General features: G+C 32.8%; 1 pseudogene; it reads left to right on the top strand.

Annotated features, from left to right (window-relative positions):
• The first annotated feature begins 3285 nt into the window (after positions 1-3285).
• Positions 3286-16423, top strand: part of LOC149578163 (DNA topoisomerase 2 pseudogene) — a 98176-nt pseudogene continuing 85038 nt past the window's right edge.

Below are 16423 nucleotides of genomic sequence, written 5' to 3' on the forward strand. Positions count from 1 at the left end.
GATGAGCGTACCCTATTATACTATCTCAATGATAAGAGAAGGGAGATAAATTCTCAAGTCCAAATCCCAAACCCTTAAACCATTTGTCCTAGAGAGATAGGACAAGTATCTGGATATTTTGCCTTTTGAATGTGTCGGATGACATATTTCATGATTTTTTAACCCTTTAGATTGATTTTGTGTGAATTTTTCTATGATAGGTTTTTATATTTTATCTTGGAGGTCTATGGTGAATTTTCTATTAATTAAGTCTTAAATAAATATATTTAATTAATAAATTAATTATTTGGAGAAAATTAATATAATATCATGATCTTTGATATTTTGATTATAATTAATTAAATGAGAATTAATTGAGAAAAAGAATTAAATAAAAGAAAATTAGAAATTAGAAATTAATAATAATTATAACATAATAATAAAGTAATAAATAAATAATAATAATAAAAGTTATAAAAATTAAAATGAAAGTTATAAAAAAATTAAACAAAAGTTATAAGCTTGCCTAGCAGTAAATGCACCTTTTTATTTCTCATATGTCAACAACACGGGGGTTAGTGCACCAATTAAGCACATGGTGTCTACAACCTTATGACTCATCTAGAAGGTTGGAATAGACTCATGCTTAGTTGTCTACACCTTCTAGTTGTTTCTAGAGACATTCTAGGTGCTTCTTGAGAGGCCTTTATATTCAGGCATTCCTAGCAACTTAGACATAGTGTGGAAGAGCGTTTTGGAGCATTTGAGGACTCGGGAACTTTGGAGAAGGGAGGAGCTTGCTCTGCGAGTTTTCTGAGGAAAAGTGAATTAGCATCAGAATCCGGGTGGACTCTTGTGATTTTGCTTATGCTACTTCCACATCTTGCACTTCCTGTCTTCTTCGTGTCTTCCATATGTTTTCTAAGGGTTTCTCCTATTTTAATTGTATGTATTCTCAATATGGGTAGTTAAAAATTATTTGAGAAAACTTTATATGCATAGATCTGAAGAGAACACAGGGCTAGGGTTTTAAATCCATTAGAAAATTTATTGAGTAAATTTGGAGAACAAATATTTTTATGGATTTCATTAAATTGAAAACCTTTAGGAAATTGTGTTTATATGAATATGCTAATTCAGATCTGCAAATATATATATATATATATATATATATATATATATATATATATGTACATGTTTTATATTTATATATATATATATAATGCTTAATTAATCTCTGCATGTATATATATATATATACACACACACACACACACATATATACATATATATTTTATTGGAGAACCGAATGTTAATCGCATTGCGATTTACATTTTTTATAAAACGTTATAAATTTTTATAAAGAAAAAAAGATTCACATATTATATTTGGGTGGGGAGGGCCGAGCCCGTACCCCCACCTCTGTACCTACAATAGTGGCTGGCTCTGCGACCATTGTCGTAGGCCTACGACAACAGGCCCCCACGACACCATTTAATTGATGGCGGATATTATATATGGTAATGGCTATGGCATCGTTTGGACACGATTTGCAATTCAATTTTTGTAATTCATTTTTCATTAAAACATTGTTATTGTTAATATATAAGTATATATATATATATATATATCTATATATATATATATATATATATATATATATATATATGTATACATATATTTTATTAGTTATGAATAATTATTATATTTAAGAGATTGAATTAATGGGTCATTCTTTTAAAAGATAACGGTTTTAAAATACCAATGATAGTTGTCAATTATTATTTAAAAAGAAAGATATTAATAAGTTAACTTAATTAAACTTAGTTTAATTAAGATTAATCATTAGAATGTGTTATAAACCAAAGACTTGAATTATGCAATTATTGGAACTCGATAAGAGTCAACTTGGACAACATTTACATAAACAATATAATTAGAAAATTGAATCTATTGGTTTTGGGAGAGAAATTTTTTAGCAAATACATGGGATGGGAAAAACGTACACGTGATTCTCCATTCATTATCTAAAACTTGAAACAAAAACTGAAACCTCCACATTTAAATCAAGTATGTAATTTTAGCAAAAACAAAACATGTGCTTGCATTGTGTATTTCTTTATGCTTCTGTTTTGGGTTTTGGGTTGACTAGTGTTGATCAGTTATAGGACGTCTACCAGAGGCTTGGGAGTCACTAGTACATTTGACTCAAATTTTTGACCAAAACTTTCGACCATCTGATAATTTGGGGTTAATTTGGTCAAATTGTGATGAGTTTTGTTAAAGATGAACCCGTGTTGGTCAAAATTTTGACCAACACAAGTGTTGATCAAAATTTCTACCAACACGGGTTCATCTTTAACCAAAAATTGAAATAAGTTATGTTTTCCACCCTAATCTTATTGTATTGCACCCAGAAGACTCGTGCACACTGAACCATTTTCTACCACTACGATTTGTGGCCAGGAATATGCGGTAAAAGGGTTTAACAACGTCAGCACCAGTAGGGTTTGACATCTTGGGTTCTTTGGTGGTTGATTATAGCAGAGGAGAGCTCGTGAATGCTTCCAAGTTGATCCATTGAAAGAGATTTCAAAAAGAAGGCAGCGTGAAAGGATCAAATAACAGCTAGAAATGTTGAAGAGTCTCCTTCCCAGCATTACAAAGGCGAGTTGAAGTTTTGTTTTATAGATTGACATTTCTTGCCTTGTTTTGAATATATTTATATGCACCCTATACAATGTTTATCTTTTTTTGGACTAGACATTTCTCATTTGCTTTGTTCCCTAACTGGAGTTTTCAAACTAGTGCTTATAACAACCTCCTAAGATATTCATAAATACCAGTAATCCAAAAGCAAGGCAAACAAATTTGATGAGTCAAAAAATAGAACACAAAACTATCAAAATCTAATCAATGGACTCCTGCAGTTCAATCCCTAACACAATCCAAATTAATTTCTTGAAGTTCAATCCACTCCTGCAATGTCCAAGCACATTTCTCTGTCAGCATTAGCTAGGTTTCTCTAGGGATCAACACACTCATTGCTTGTTATTTCAAGTTTGGCAGAGAAAAGCGAGGCAATCAAATATTACATTACATACTTGAAAGGAACATACCTCTTGATATGTGCACTTACAGCTCATTTCAGGTCATTGTAGAGCTGGCAGGCTAGAAGAAGCAGTCAGACTCTTAAACCAACTAATTCTAAATGGTCTGGCTCCAAAAAACTTTACGTATAATATCATTATTGCTGGACACTGCAGGGTTGCCTGCACAAGTGTTGCATTCAAACTATTTGATAATATGGTAAAGAGTGGCATTTTGCCTCATGTGATTACTTATACTACTCTTACAATTGGGTTATGCAAGGAAGGTAATATACAGGAGGCACATTTGCTTTTGAGGGAAGTGTTTGGAGAAGGTTTGATTCGTGACAAAACTGTACACAGTGTATTGATTGATGAACATCTCAAGAATGGTAATGTAGAACAGGCTTTTAAACTATGGGCAGAAATGGACAAGAAAGAAATTCTACCTGATGTTATTGCTTACACTCCTTTTATGAACGGGCTTTGCAAGATAAGCTACAAAAGCAAGCACATAGATTCCTTACAAAAATGGTAAATCGACACATTTTTCCTGACAATTTCACTTATCGCTCATTGATTGATGGACATTGGGCTAGAAAAGGAAATGATTAAAAATTGGGCTTGCGCCTAATGTCATTATTTTTAATACTCTCATTAATGGATTTTGTAAACAAGAAATGATAAGTACAACAAATCAGCTTTGTACCCTCATGCCAAGCAATGGCTTGTCCCCTGATATGTTATTCCCCAACTTTATCTCCCTTGGATGCCCTCCTCAAACGAAACCTCTTCTTTATATCTTACAATGCAAGAGTCACTTCTGTTCACCACATGTGCCCCTTGCATTGGTCATAGCCTTTCACAGTTACCACCCTTCAAATAAGGTCAAACTCTTCATCATTGTTGACCAAATGAAGGTACTTCGTTACTATCTTCCCCTCCCTTCTTCCATCAATCCTTCCTTAATTCCTATGCTCCCTTTATGCATTTCAGAACTGTTTTATATCTTAGGCCAGAATTTACTATGGTTATCTTATGATTATCCAGTCTTCCATGCCTTCAAAAGAAGTCTTTCCTCGTTGTTTATATCTAAATGAGTCTTTTAGACAATTTAGAAGCATTTTTCTACGTTTAGTTTATCCTCATCCTCTTTTTATTAGTATTGTTTCATTTATTTTATGCATCTTCATTAATCTCAGCACTTGTGCAAGTAGCCATTACAAATGACAAATGATTGATCTACATTTAAGTCTCTTAAATGAATTGTTAGCAAACATAAAAATTAAAACTATCCTATCAAATGAATCATAGTTTTGTCCAATTATATATTTTTTCCAAGTTTAGAAACCCGTAATTATTAAATGCCATGTACTCTTTTGTAGTGGTACAAGCCATCCTCATAAATCAGATATGATCTTACTCAAGCATTCAACAAAAATATGCATGATCTTCATCATTAGCTTTCTTAGGGCTCCAAACATCTTCCAACCAAATTGTGAAAGTTGTCTCACAAACTATATCACCAAGGGATATAGTTGTTACCTTTGTTCTTTTGGAGATCGAGTCAAAATTGACTATTATATTTGACGCTATTCATTCAAAACATTGACATGTGAAGTCACAACTAAGCTGAACTGTTTCAACTTTCATAATGGTTTTCTAGCCTCTATCTAGTGTGTGTTTGTGTAAGCTATATAAGAATTAATGTGACTAGAAGAAAGATATTCATGCCTTTCTCAAGATTGCTACATACAAAATTCACAGTTTTTGAGATCTGTGTGTGTGTGTGTGTGTGTCTATATATATATATATATATATATATATATATATATATATATATATATATATGTATGTATGTATGTATGATAGCTATCCCAGAGTTGATATGGCCAAAGATATTCATGTCTTTCTCAAGAGTGCCATGTACAAAACACCAACTTTTGAGCTTTCATGTTCATTCTAACGTCTTTTCTCTTTGACACTATCTGTTTAATTGTAAACAATTCATCCCTATATGGCTTGTTTATATTCTCTCAGTCTAGAGGGTTGTCCCATGGAAATATATTGGAATCTAGATTATTGATGAAGTTTGGGGATGATGTGACATGAATAGTGGATGTATATTATTTTGAATTTTACATGTGCGATCCGATAGATTTTATTACAGGCATTTTTGAATCTCTATTTCAGCATAAAGAATGGTGAAAAAATTGGCAATGACTCTGACATCCCTCTTTGTTATCTAGTGATGGAAAAAATTGGAACCATTCTTAATGAGATTTACAAATTGAGCCAAGAATAGTCCAAGTGTCTACAGGTGGGTGTTGTGAGTAGACTATGCAAATTCAGCTCTGTTTCCTTCCTTTTGGTGGTGTTCGGTGCAAGTTTGCATTAATGTAGAATACTGCACAGGTAGTGATTGATTGCTATCACTGAGATCCCATCTCAAGTAATAAAGAACTACACCAAGTTTTCTAGCATACATTTCCATCTACAAGTCACCTATGCCTCGTATAACTCTCAAAGGTTTTGGCATGTTAATTGTAGCCAATCTATCTAAAATGTTACTTTAATTTGATTTTTCCATTAAGATTACTTAACATATATAGTTAGAATGTACAAAATTCCTAACCTCTTAGCTGTAGCTCCCTAGAGACTATCAATTCTTTATTCTACTTTAAAACTTTCCATATGTGATCTTGAATCTTCTATAGTTATAGCATGCCCAAGAAGGTATTCATGTCTACATTTTTACTTTACATTCTTCTTGAAATATAAACATTAATAATTCTTCCTATAAGATAATCTTCAAAAAGACTAAAATTTTGAGCCTAGATAGTAACATACACAACCTAGAAATAATAAACCTTGAGAAAATTGTAATGACATCATTTACTAGTATGTTGTATATCCTTTTTGTTAATAAAAAATGTTAGTGCTAATCACCATAGTTTTTAAATAAGAAAAGTGACTAAATACTCTAGAAGAAGAAACCATTGCATCAGTTGACAATAGGATGGACAAAACCAAAGAGACTAAATTTAATGTGAAAATAAAATATGTAAATGGAAAAAAAATCATCTGGTATAATATGAAACTATCTTAACAATGAGCTTTGAATTTTTGTGTCTCAAAAGTCAAAGCATATGAAAGTGATACTTTAATAGTCAAAGGACTCTACCAGTAACACAACTAAATTTTGTATGTTCTCTCTCCCTTCTAGCATGTAGCATGATGGTAGAAGATATTTCTTGTATTTAGAAAATTATAACACTTTCAACTATTTTATGAATTCTAAATTATCAAATCAAACTTACAAATGGACAAGATGTGGGGCAATTCCAAGTATAGCGACATTTGATCCATTGGAGCCAAGTTTTAAATTACAATTATACTTACCAAACTAATCCATGGACAAGAATCATTATAGTTTATGAGATTCGAATACCAAAGGAGGGAATCTTATTCCTTAGTAACCCCATGATCTAACATGACTTAAGTTCAAGTGGGATAGGATGAGAGGTTAACTTCATAGTTGTGAAATCCTTTGCGTAGGTACACTAGTTCAACTGTTGGACAATCCTAAGATGTTGGATACACCTCTAGTCAAGGGTCACACCAAGTTGACAAGAGTTGTAGGATTTGACTGATAAGGTGTAGGACTCTTACGCTAGTTCCTAGAAGGTTTTCTCCTATTCCCTTGTAGAGGATTGGGCTCACTTTAGTTAGCAATATGCAAGGAAGGATCAAGATTGATCCATGGTTGGGTGGATAAACACTTGATGATACATTTCCCCTACTTGAAGAAAAGTAAAAATTCTCCAATTACCACCATTTTTAACTTAGTAATTTTTTTTTTCCAATTATTCATTTTTTTCTTCAATTATTCATTTTTTTCAATACAACTATTCATATAAAATAAAATTAATGAAGACTTACATTATTTTAGCTATCATTCTATTATCTTATTGAATTTTTTGTAAACATGCTTAGTGTATATTTGTTCTTTAATTCTCCAGTTCAAAAACTATAATGCAATTAAAGTAATTAGAATAATCTCTTGTCTTATATTTAGTAATCCATTCTTTTAAGAATAAATCTACCTTTTCACTCTCCTTTTAGATCTTTTGGTTACAAAGGCAAAGATGGAATACATTTCATCTACATACCCCAAGTGATTTTGTACTAAGTTTATGTATGGAGAATCTAGGACAGAAGATGAGCATATTCATGCTTTTAAAAAAACATGTAATGTCACATGTTACTATAATTTTCAGCACTAATCATGACACACAACCCTGCATGCCTATCTTTCAAATAATATAAATGGAAGATGCAATTTTTTCTTTCATAATAATCATTTTTATTTACTTAAATAAGCTTCCCTAGCAGAGTTAGGGATGATTTAATCCTCATTTTTACACAATGCTGATGCCTTCCCTGCTTCTTTCAGATCTGTTCTTGCCATCTTTTCTGAACAAAATTATTTTGGGTTTGAGAGAAGATTAGTATTGTGCAACATATGGAAGCTTTCATTTTTTTGTCATGTGAGGTTATTTGAGCTTCTTGTTCAACCTTTTTGTTGATCCCTTGCCTTGGTATCCTTATGAATGATAAAAATCTCTGCTTTTGGAATCCAAAAAAGATGGGGGAGCTCATTTGAAGGGCTTCCTTCCCTTGCTATTCACTATTTAATGCAAAGCATTAGGTTGGGTGGTGAAGTTAGAGGGTTTATAATTTTTTCCCTACAGTCTGAGGACCCTTTTGCCAAGGAGGTAGTTCTTGTCATTTTTTTTGAACAAACTTATTCTGGGTTTGAGGGGAGATTAGTATTTTGCAGCTTATGGAAATTTTCACTTTTTGTCTTCTGAGGTCATTTTAAGCTTCTTGTTCAACCTTTTTGTTGATCCCTTGCCTTGACATCCTTATGAATGATAAAAAATTCTTCTTTTGGAATCCAAAGATGGGGGAGCACATTTGAAGGGCTTCCTTCCCTTGCTTTCCACTGTTTAATGTAAAACATTAGGTTGGATGGTGAAGTTAGAGGGTGGATAACTTTCCCCTAGAGTCTGAGCCTTTTGCCAAGTTGGCTGTTATGTAGGGGGCTGTACCTTGGAAGTAAAAAAAGGTGATAACAACCTTGAGCAAGAGTATCACCCTTATTCCAATATCTTTTAAGAGGGAAAATTTGTCACCCAACAATATATTGCCAATATCATTGTGTAAAGAATCATTTCCGAAAAAGTGCAAAGAACTAGTATTTCTAGATAGGATTGTAAAGCTGCTGCAAAGGATTGCTAACTTGAATCATTATGCCATAACGGAATGTCTAGCTGTATTGAGAATTCACTTGAAATAAGAATCCAATGAAGATAGAAATTCTTTGTGATTTCTATTTTGAAATGCTTTATGTTCAATTTTTTGGGAAGAGTAAATGTTATCTGCATCCATGCCTTAGGAGGATGGTAACAAACATGCCTCTACAACTATGGAGAAGCATGAGAATACATAGTTTTACTTTAGCAAAGAACTTTGCTTTGTTGCATGTTAATAAAGGTCTTGATTCCTAGATACTCCAGATACTACTTTAATTCACCATAGCCTCTCCAACCAATAGAAATGGTTAATTTTATTGTAGTACCTATGTGGCAATATCATAGTGCCTAAGTGGCATAGTAATTGTAATGTGTGCCAGTCACTTCTAGGAAACTTTACAATGCAGATCTTTACTAACATTTAAGTATACTATAAGTTGATCTCTTGTGATTGTAAAGGCTTTTGGTCTTTTTCAAAAGTTCCCCCAAGGATACAAAAATTGTTTTGTAATTGGAACCTTTAAACTTCTAAATCAAGTAACAGAAAAATGAGATTGACTGTTTTTGTCTGTTTATCCATTGTGTAATTTTATATGGAGTATTTGGTTTTCTTCATTATCTAGCAAGCACCAAATTTTTTTTTAATGAATTAATGTCTTTGAATAAATGAGTTAATGATGGTACTTCTGATTCTCCAGCTCTAGCTAAATCAAGTTCTAAAAACTCAAAAAAGGCAAATGGTCCTGATGCTGTAGCTATAAGTCTTACATTCAAAATCAACAACAAGGTTTCATACAGAATAGTACTAAAAGGTGTGTGTCTTTTTGGGGTTCAAGTTTCAAACTGCAAGTGCACATATTTGTATATTAAATTGACACCTTCTATGCTCAAATGGTTGCTGATCTTTGTTTCATGGCTTTTTATTCCAACACATAATGCAATTGTGCTGAAAGCAGAGAGTATAGCAGATAAAATAGAGTGGGTTAGCAAAATTAGGACCTTATTCAACCTTCAAAAGGCATATCAATAGAAGGACCAGTAGTATTGTTATCTTGATCTTATCCATTATTCTATACTAGGTGTGTTTTTTTGGTAAAGGGTGGTACTGCACATTTTGCAAACATCTACGCCTTCTAGAAATTATAGGATCATTTTAGTTACATTTGAAAACATTAATCAAGAAAAACCATATGTGCAGATATAAACATTAATCACAACATGTTCAATTTATTTGCAAATATATTTTCCTATGAAGAAAGACCACGCCTAACAATATGAACGCTGAACAAAATGAGACAATGGCTGCATTGTGGGCTCAGTTTCGAAGAAAACCTAATAAATGTTATTATCCTTGCAAGATGTGTAAAGGCTTAAAGACTCAAAGAATTCTAATCACAACAGCCTAGAGTCATTGTAGGCAACATGGTCATGTTGAAGGGGGCCACAATTTTTGTCCATTGCTGAATGTGGATTTCCTACTGGAGGAACATGGAGGTGTGAATATCCAAGTTGAGGATAACACTGTCATGGAAGAAGATGATAATGTGCCAGAGGACATGATTGAAGAAGATGGTATTGGGGCAGGTGATGAAGAGGCTCACAATGATGGTACTAGTGAATCTGATAATGATGATGAAGATGGTCTTGACATACCTTTACTTGAGAAGGCACACGAGCCCTTATACGAAGGCTCCCAAACAACTCTACTCTTGGCTATAGTTTTGTTGGTGAACTTAAAGGTTATGAATGGTATATCTAATGTAGCAATGTCACATATGCTAAGGTATGTCATTTTTGTTATCTTCAATGTTAGCATACAATTACTATTCATTATATTAACAATGCATAGTTGTTGTTGTAGGTTGATTAGTGAGTTTTTGTTACCACCATCAAACATTTTGCCTCGTTCGTATCGAGAATTATCTAACATTATGGATCAGATTGGAATGAAGTATCAAACAATACATGCATGTCCCAATGATAACATTCTATATCATAAACAATATGAATTTGCAGCAGAATGCCCTGATTGTCATAGTAGTAGATATCGATTAGATCAAATAACAAAAAATGTTCCTCACAAGGTTCTTCGGTACATTACCATTATTCCACGTCTTCAACGGTTATTTAGGTGCGCTACCTTGGCACAATTTATGGATTACCATGCATGCAATAGAAGTTAGGATGACATTATGTGAATGCCTGCCGATGGTTTTCCATTTAAAGAGATAGAAGAAACATGGTCACACTTTAAAGAAGAACCTCGTAATTTGAAGCTTTCATTGGCAACGAACGATGTCAATCCATATGGAGATATGAGATTTGTTTACTCAGTGTGGCCTATTTTTGTTATTAATAATAACATTCCTCCTTGAATGTCCATAAAGAGGGAGCACATAATGTTTTCAATGATTGTGCCAGGTATTTTTATCATTTTATAGTTATCTAAATTAATTTATAAATAGTGCATGAAAATGGTCATAATAATAATGTAATGTTTATGTTCATTCAATTGCTAGGTAAATACCAAGTGAAAGATATGAATGTGTATATTGAGCCCCTGATTGACGAGTTGTTGAAGTTATGGAATGGAATCACTATGTATGACATCTCTAGACTGATAGGACATCGACAATTTCAATTCGATGCAATGCTTGTATGGACAATACATGATGCCCCTGGGTTAACTCATTTTTGTGGTATGTTATATTGTTAATATCACATATTTTTGGTTTGTTATAGTGCTTACACATTACTATCAAATGTTTAAGTTGCACATGATAATTGTACATGATCCACTTCTACATGATCTTGTGGGTCTTCAGACAAAGGAAAAATTTGCATGTCCAGTTTGTGGTCCGAAGATGAAATCTCGTCATTCAAAAACTTTAAGAAAGCAGGTGTTTGATGAGTTTAGACACTTTCTCCACAATAATCATAGGTATTGAATTGCCAAAAAATATCTTTTCAGTGGGAAAGAAGAGACATCATCAAGGCCACAAAGAATGACACCTCATTTATGGAAGTTGGAATATGATCGACTAAATTGTCGAGGTAATATCCAATTTGTCGTCTGAAGTTTAAAATTTGTATTTTGATATTATCTTATATTTACTAATGTTGTAATTGATGCTTGTGAAGGTCATCAAGGCATTAATGACCAACTTCCTAGAGGAATGAAAAGTTATCCTACTCAATTTAGTAGGTTACCATACTACAAGAATCTCCCAATTGTGCATTTGTTTGATGCTATGCATATTGGAAAGAATGTAACAGAGACACTATGGAAAATGTTGGATGGAAGGCGTGATAGAGAAAAAATTGCCAAAATTTGTACCGACATTCATGAATCCAATCATGCACTAAAAGCTTCCATTGAATCAAATAGCAATGGAGACTGCATAAAGACAAGCACCCTTCCTTGGTTATTAACGGAGCAACAGAGTAATGCATTAAAAGAAGTTATAAAAAAAACAAAATTTCCAAAAGGGTTTGCTGCAAATATAAGCACTCTTCTATTAAAGTAAGGTGATTTTGGGCTTGGGTTGAAAACACATGATTGGCATACCTTCGTCAAGGTAAGTCATGTTCTCCATTTACAATATATTTCTAAGATTGAATATACTACCTATTGCATTATTTAATAATATATTGAAATGATCATTTTTAATGATTGTAGTTCATCCTACCTCTATCCCTTCCACAACAGTATTAAACAAGTTATATATGATCTTGGAAAATAAACGAGGTTAGAAGTGTTTTTTCTTAGATTTGTAGCTTTCTCTTAAATCTATTGTATAATTTTATTTGAAATCTTGTTTATGTGGTTTTGTGTGTTGAATCTCTTTTAGGTGGTTATCATCTAAAGAAATTGACAAAAAAAATATAAAATACTGGAAGAGAAAAATTCCACAACTTATGTGGGAAATGCAAAATTGTTTACCTCCAACCTTTTTCAGTGCTCAAGAACACTACCTCATACATCAAGTTGAGGAGATTGAATTGTGTGGACCTGTACAAGCTAGATCAATGTGGATGGTTGAGAGGCACTTGAAATTTATGAAGGGCTTGGTTTGACAAAGAGCACATCCTGAGGGTTCTATGATAGAGGGATATATGATATACCAGACCATGGTGTACATTACTGAATATCTTCCAAAGTTTGCAGTAGATATCCATGTAGATCACATTTGGGATCCCAACTCTAATAAAAAATTCAAAGGGGAGTACCTGAGGGGGAAAGGTAGATTGAGGAGGGTGACAAGTTATTATGAGTTTTTTTTTTTTTTTTTTAGTTTAATAATTATTATTCATCATCAATATATATAAGTTGTTTCTAACTAGTGTAATTGTCTTCTTTATAGTTGGTCGTGAGTGAGATGCACTACACTTGTATATTGCAAACAATCTTGATTGGATGATGGTATGGATTAAGCAGTCTCAAGAAAATGGTCGCTCATTAACATGGGATGGTGTTGTATCATTGGTTAAAGAAGCTCATCATAATGGAGATCCCAATGTTACACAAATGGTACTTGGTCTAATATATGGCTTAAGAGATACAAAGGTACGCATAAGATTACTAATCATCACACATAAGTTTAATATCAACGCATAGATCGATGCAAATAATATTGACATGTTTGAATAATTGTAGGTCGAACACCAAAAAGCTATATACTACCATGGCTATAAATTCTGCACCAAAAAGTTAGATGAAATGAAGAAAATCTGTGATTCTGAGATAAGTGCTATCTTTGCGATCACCAATATTTCATCTAGAACTGACATACATCCTCAACAATCTGAAAATTGATACTATGGCATTTTGGATGATATACTTGAGTGCGAGTTTAATTCATTCAAAATAGTTCTATTTGTCATCAAATGGTTCAGGTTACGACTGAATTGAAATGATCCTGATAGGACTGTTATTGAACATGATAGTGGATTTACTATGATTAATACAAGGTCATTTGAGCCAGTCGGAGATGAGCCCTATGTTCTTCCAAGCCAGTGCGAGCAAGTGTTTTATTTTGGTGTTCCACAAAAACCAAGTTGGTCATTTGTTGTTAGACATGACCCAAGAGGAAGGCTGGTAAAGTATAATGTGATCGAAGAAGAAGAAATTGAAGAAACATAAGAGGAAGTAAATGATTATCAGGAACAACAGTTACCCAGTGGTGAAGATGAAGAAGATGGTGATGATTTTGGTCATGCTAATGATAATGGTGATAATGATGATGATGATGTTGATGACGATCATGATCATGGCGATGATGGTCATGATGATGATGGTGATGAAGATGATGATGATGGCGATGAAGATGGTGATGATGGCAAAGAAGATGATGGTGGTGACAACAACGATCAAAGTGACAAGTACAATGATGGTGATGATGATGATGATGATGACATGGATGAAGATCATGATGATCAATGAAATGTCTAGCTAGGATCAATGTCAACTATGATGGGGTCTTATACGACCAAACTTTTCTTTCTAAACCATATATGCACATATAAACATTAAGTAGAACATGAAATTTTTTTTTTAGATATACACATTAGTTACACTAAATTTTTAACTTAAGACAAATGATTTACATATACAATCTACTTTATTATTAATATTTTTTTTGGATAAGTCTATTACTTTAATTTCGCTGTTGATTTCTAAGACTTACTGATTTTTTTCAAATGGCAATATGGATGCACCATCTTAGACACCTTCAGTAGAGGTAAACATTAAATATTGTAAATTTGAATGTTAATATAGAAACAAATATCATATTATTATGTTATTTTCTTTATGGCTTTGGAGTTGTTTTGATGAAAGTTTACTGATATTTAATGTCACAAATGATAGGAAAAAGCTAGAATGTCCGCTGATCAAATGCGATCTGAAATACGGGCTTCATATCTACATAACATCGCCCTTAGTACTGACCCTGTGTTCATCACCCAAAAAATAAAGCAAAGATACACTGATGAACTTGTTAACATTATCATCGAGGGTGACAAAAGTGAGGAGAAAGAGGCACTGAGAACAAAATTGGGCCGTAGAATCCAATCTTTGTAGGTAAGCAGTAATTCGACTAAAACAATAATAGAAGTTAAATAGATATGAATATTTTATACTATCTTATGGATCTTGATCTCTAATTTTTTGTGTACTTGTATAGATATTTGTGCCATTTGTGACATCACATGGTGAACATGGTGATGGTCATTGCGCACAACCTTCGTGTAAGTAGCACTTTGTTTGTTTTCATCAACATTATAACACTTACTTTTTTTGTGTGAACATTTCTAGCTAGTATCCCATTTGATCTTTATCCATTGCAAATGTCTTTGCTAACAATATTTTATTCCTCAGCTCATGATGACATGTAGACTCCTCCTTTGGTTGCTGATCCACTATTGCCTAGTGCATTGTCGAAAATAAGGGCCATGCAAACATCCTCATCTATGCCCACTAGAACTGGTAAAACCTTGTTTTTCTATATTTTGTAATGTATTTGTACAAGTTGATGAACAACAAAGTAGCATATCAGTGCTTAAATGATGTCTACAGAAGCCTGCATACACACAAACACATGCATACACACACCACACATACATACATACATACATATATTGTACTACGTAGGCAAGATTTTGTGCTACTTTTTGAATTAATGTTTCAGATTCACATGGAAAAAATAGTCCAACCTTTGAATCCAAAAGTAAACTGAAACATCATTTAAAAAATATATTTTAATTTTGTCTTTTATGTTTCTCTACGATGTATGTGCATAGATACTTTTATATTCTTGAACTCTCACTGTGATAACATACCATGGACCATTGAAAGCTATCCTAAACATAGTCGATTAAAAATCACACATTATCTTATCATAAACATAAACAACAATATATCATGAATTCTAAAAATATGGTATCTTTAATACACTATTTGATTATCCTGAATTAAATCCTTAATGGAATGCGAGGAAAAAACATTTTTGCTAGTCAATTTCTTCAATTTGATTATATCCATAAGTATGCTTTAATTCATTTGGTGTCTACTTTAATTGTCACGATGTTTCAGTTGATAGACCAGCAGAGAGCAGTACTGTTGAAGTTGATCCATTTCCTGGAGCAGTTCCTATGATTAGTACTGGTTCATATGAAGGGACATTATTGCTGAATAAGAAAACTATGTTTCCATTAAAAGAACAAAAGCTTCCAGGTGCTTTAAAATTGTTTTGATTTAAAGTGTAAATTTAATTTATTTTTATATTACTCATTTTGGACTGATAAATCCTTTATGTTTTTGTAGGTAATAATGTTTTCTTTGAACATCTTTTTCATATGACATTGAGACTATTCGGACCCACCATATGTAAAAGGTATTTAGTTTCATATCATTTCTACATAATTTTTCTTTTCTTTCATTTACTATAATATATTAAAGCTATTGATCTAACAATCTATTTGTTTTTAAAAAGGTGGAATTTACAAACCGTGGAATTAAAAAATCAGCTTATTGCATCTTTTGACGAGAAATTTGGAAAAGACATGTTTGACAATGGCCTACTTCTCAAAAGAGCAGCAAAGCATATAAAGACTGTGAGGGATCAATATAGAAGGGCTCTTAAGGATAACCCAAAGTACGACCGTCTAGCTATGATTCCACCAATGGAGTGGAATGAAATAGTAGAAGATGCAAAGGAGAAAAGGCTATGTGAAGAGAGAGGTAATGAAGCAGCACAAGGCAAAAAGAGGTATGTCATGATAGTATTAAGTACATTTTAATCATGCACTAATTATTCATATTTGTAAATATATAATCTAAGATGTTTGAAATTGTTCATAGATTACAGTACACATCCGTGGCTACAAAAGCGAGACTAGAAAAGTTTGGCCAACACAAACTTGGCTCTGGTGGCTATATGAATCTCCAGTCGCGAGTTGTAAGTAGAAGCAATGATATGAAATGAATTTTTTTAATATAATGTTGCAAACAATTTTGTTTAGTAAAACGATACATAC

Source organism: Cupressus sempervirens, chromosome 1 (genome assembly GCF_028749045.1).
Source record: "Cupressus sempervirens isolate cs-2001-9-10 chromosome 1, ASM2874904v1, whole genome shotgun sequence".
Classification (NCBI taxonomy): domain Eukaryota; kingdom Viridiplantae; phylum Streptophyta; class Pinopsida; order Cupressales; family Cupressaceae; genus Cupressus; species Cupressus sempervirens.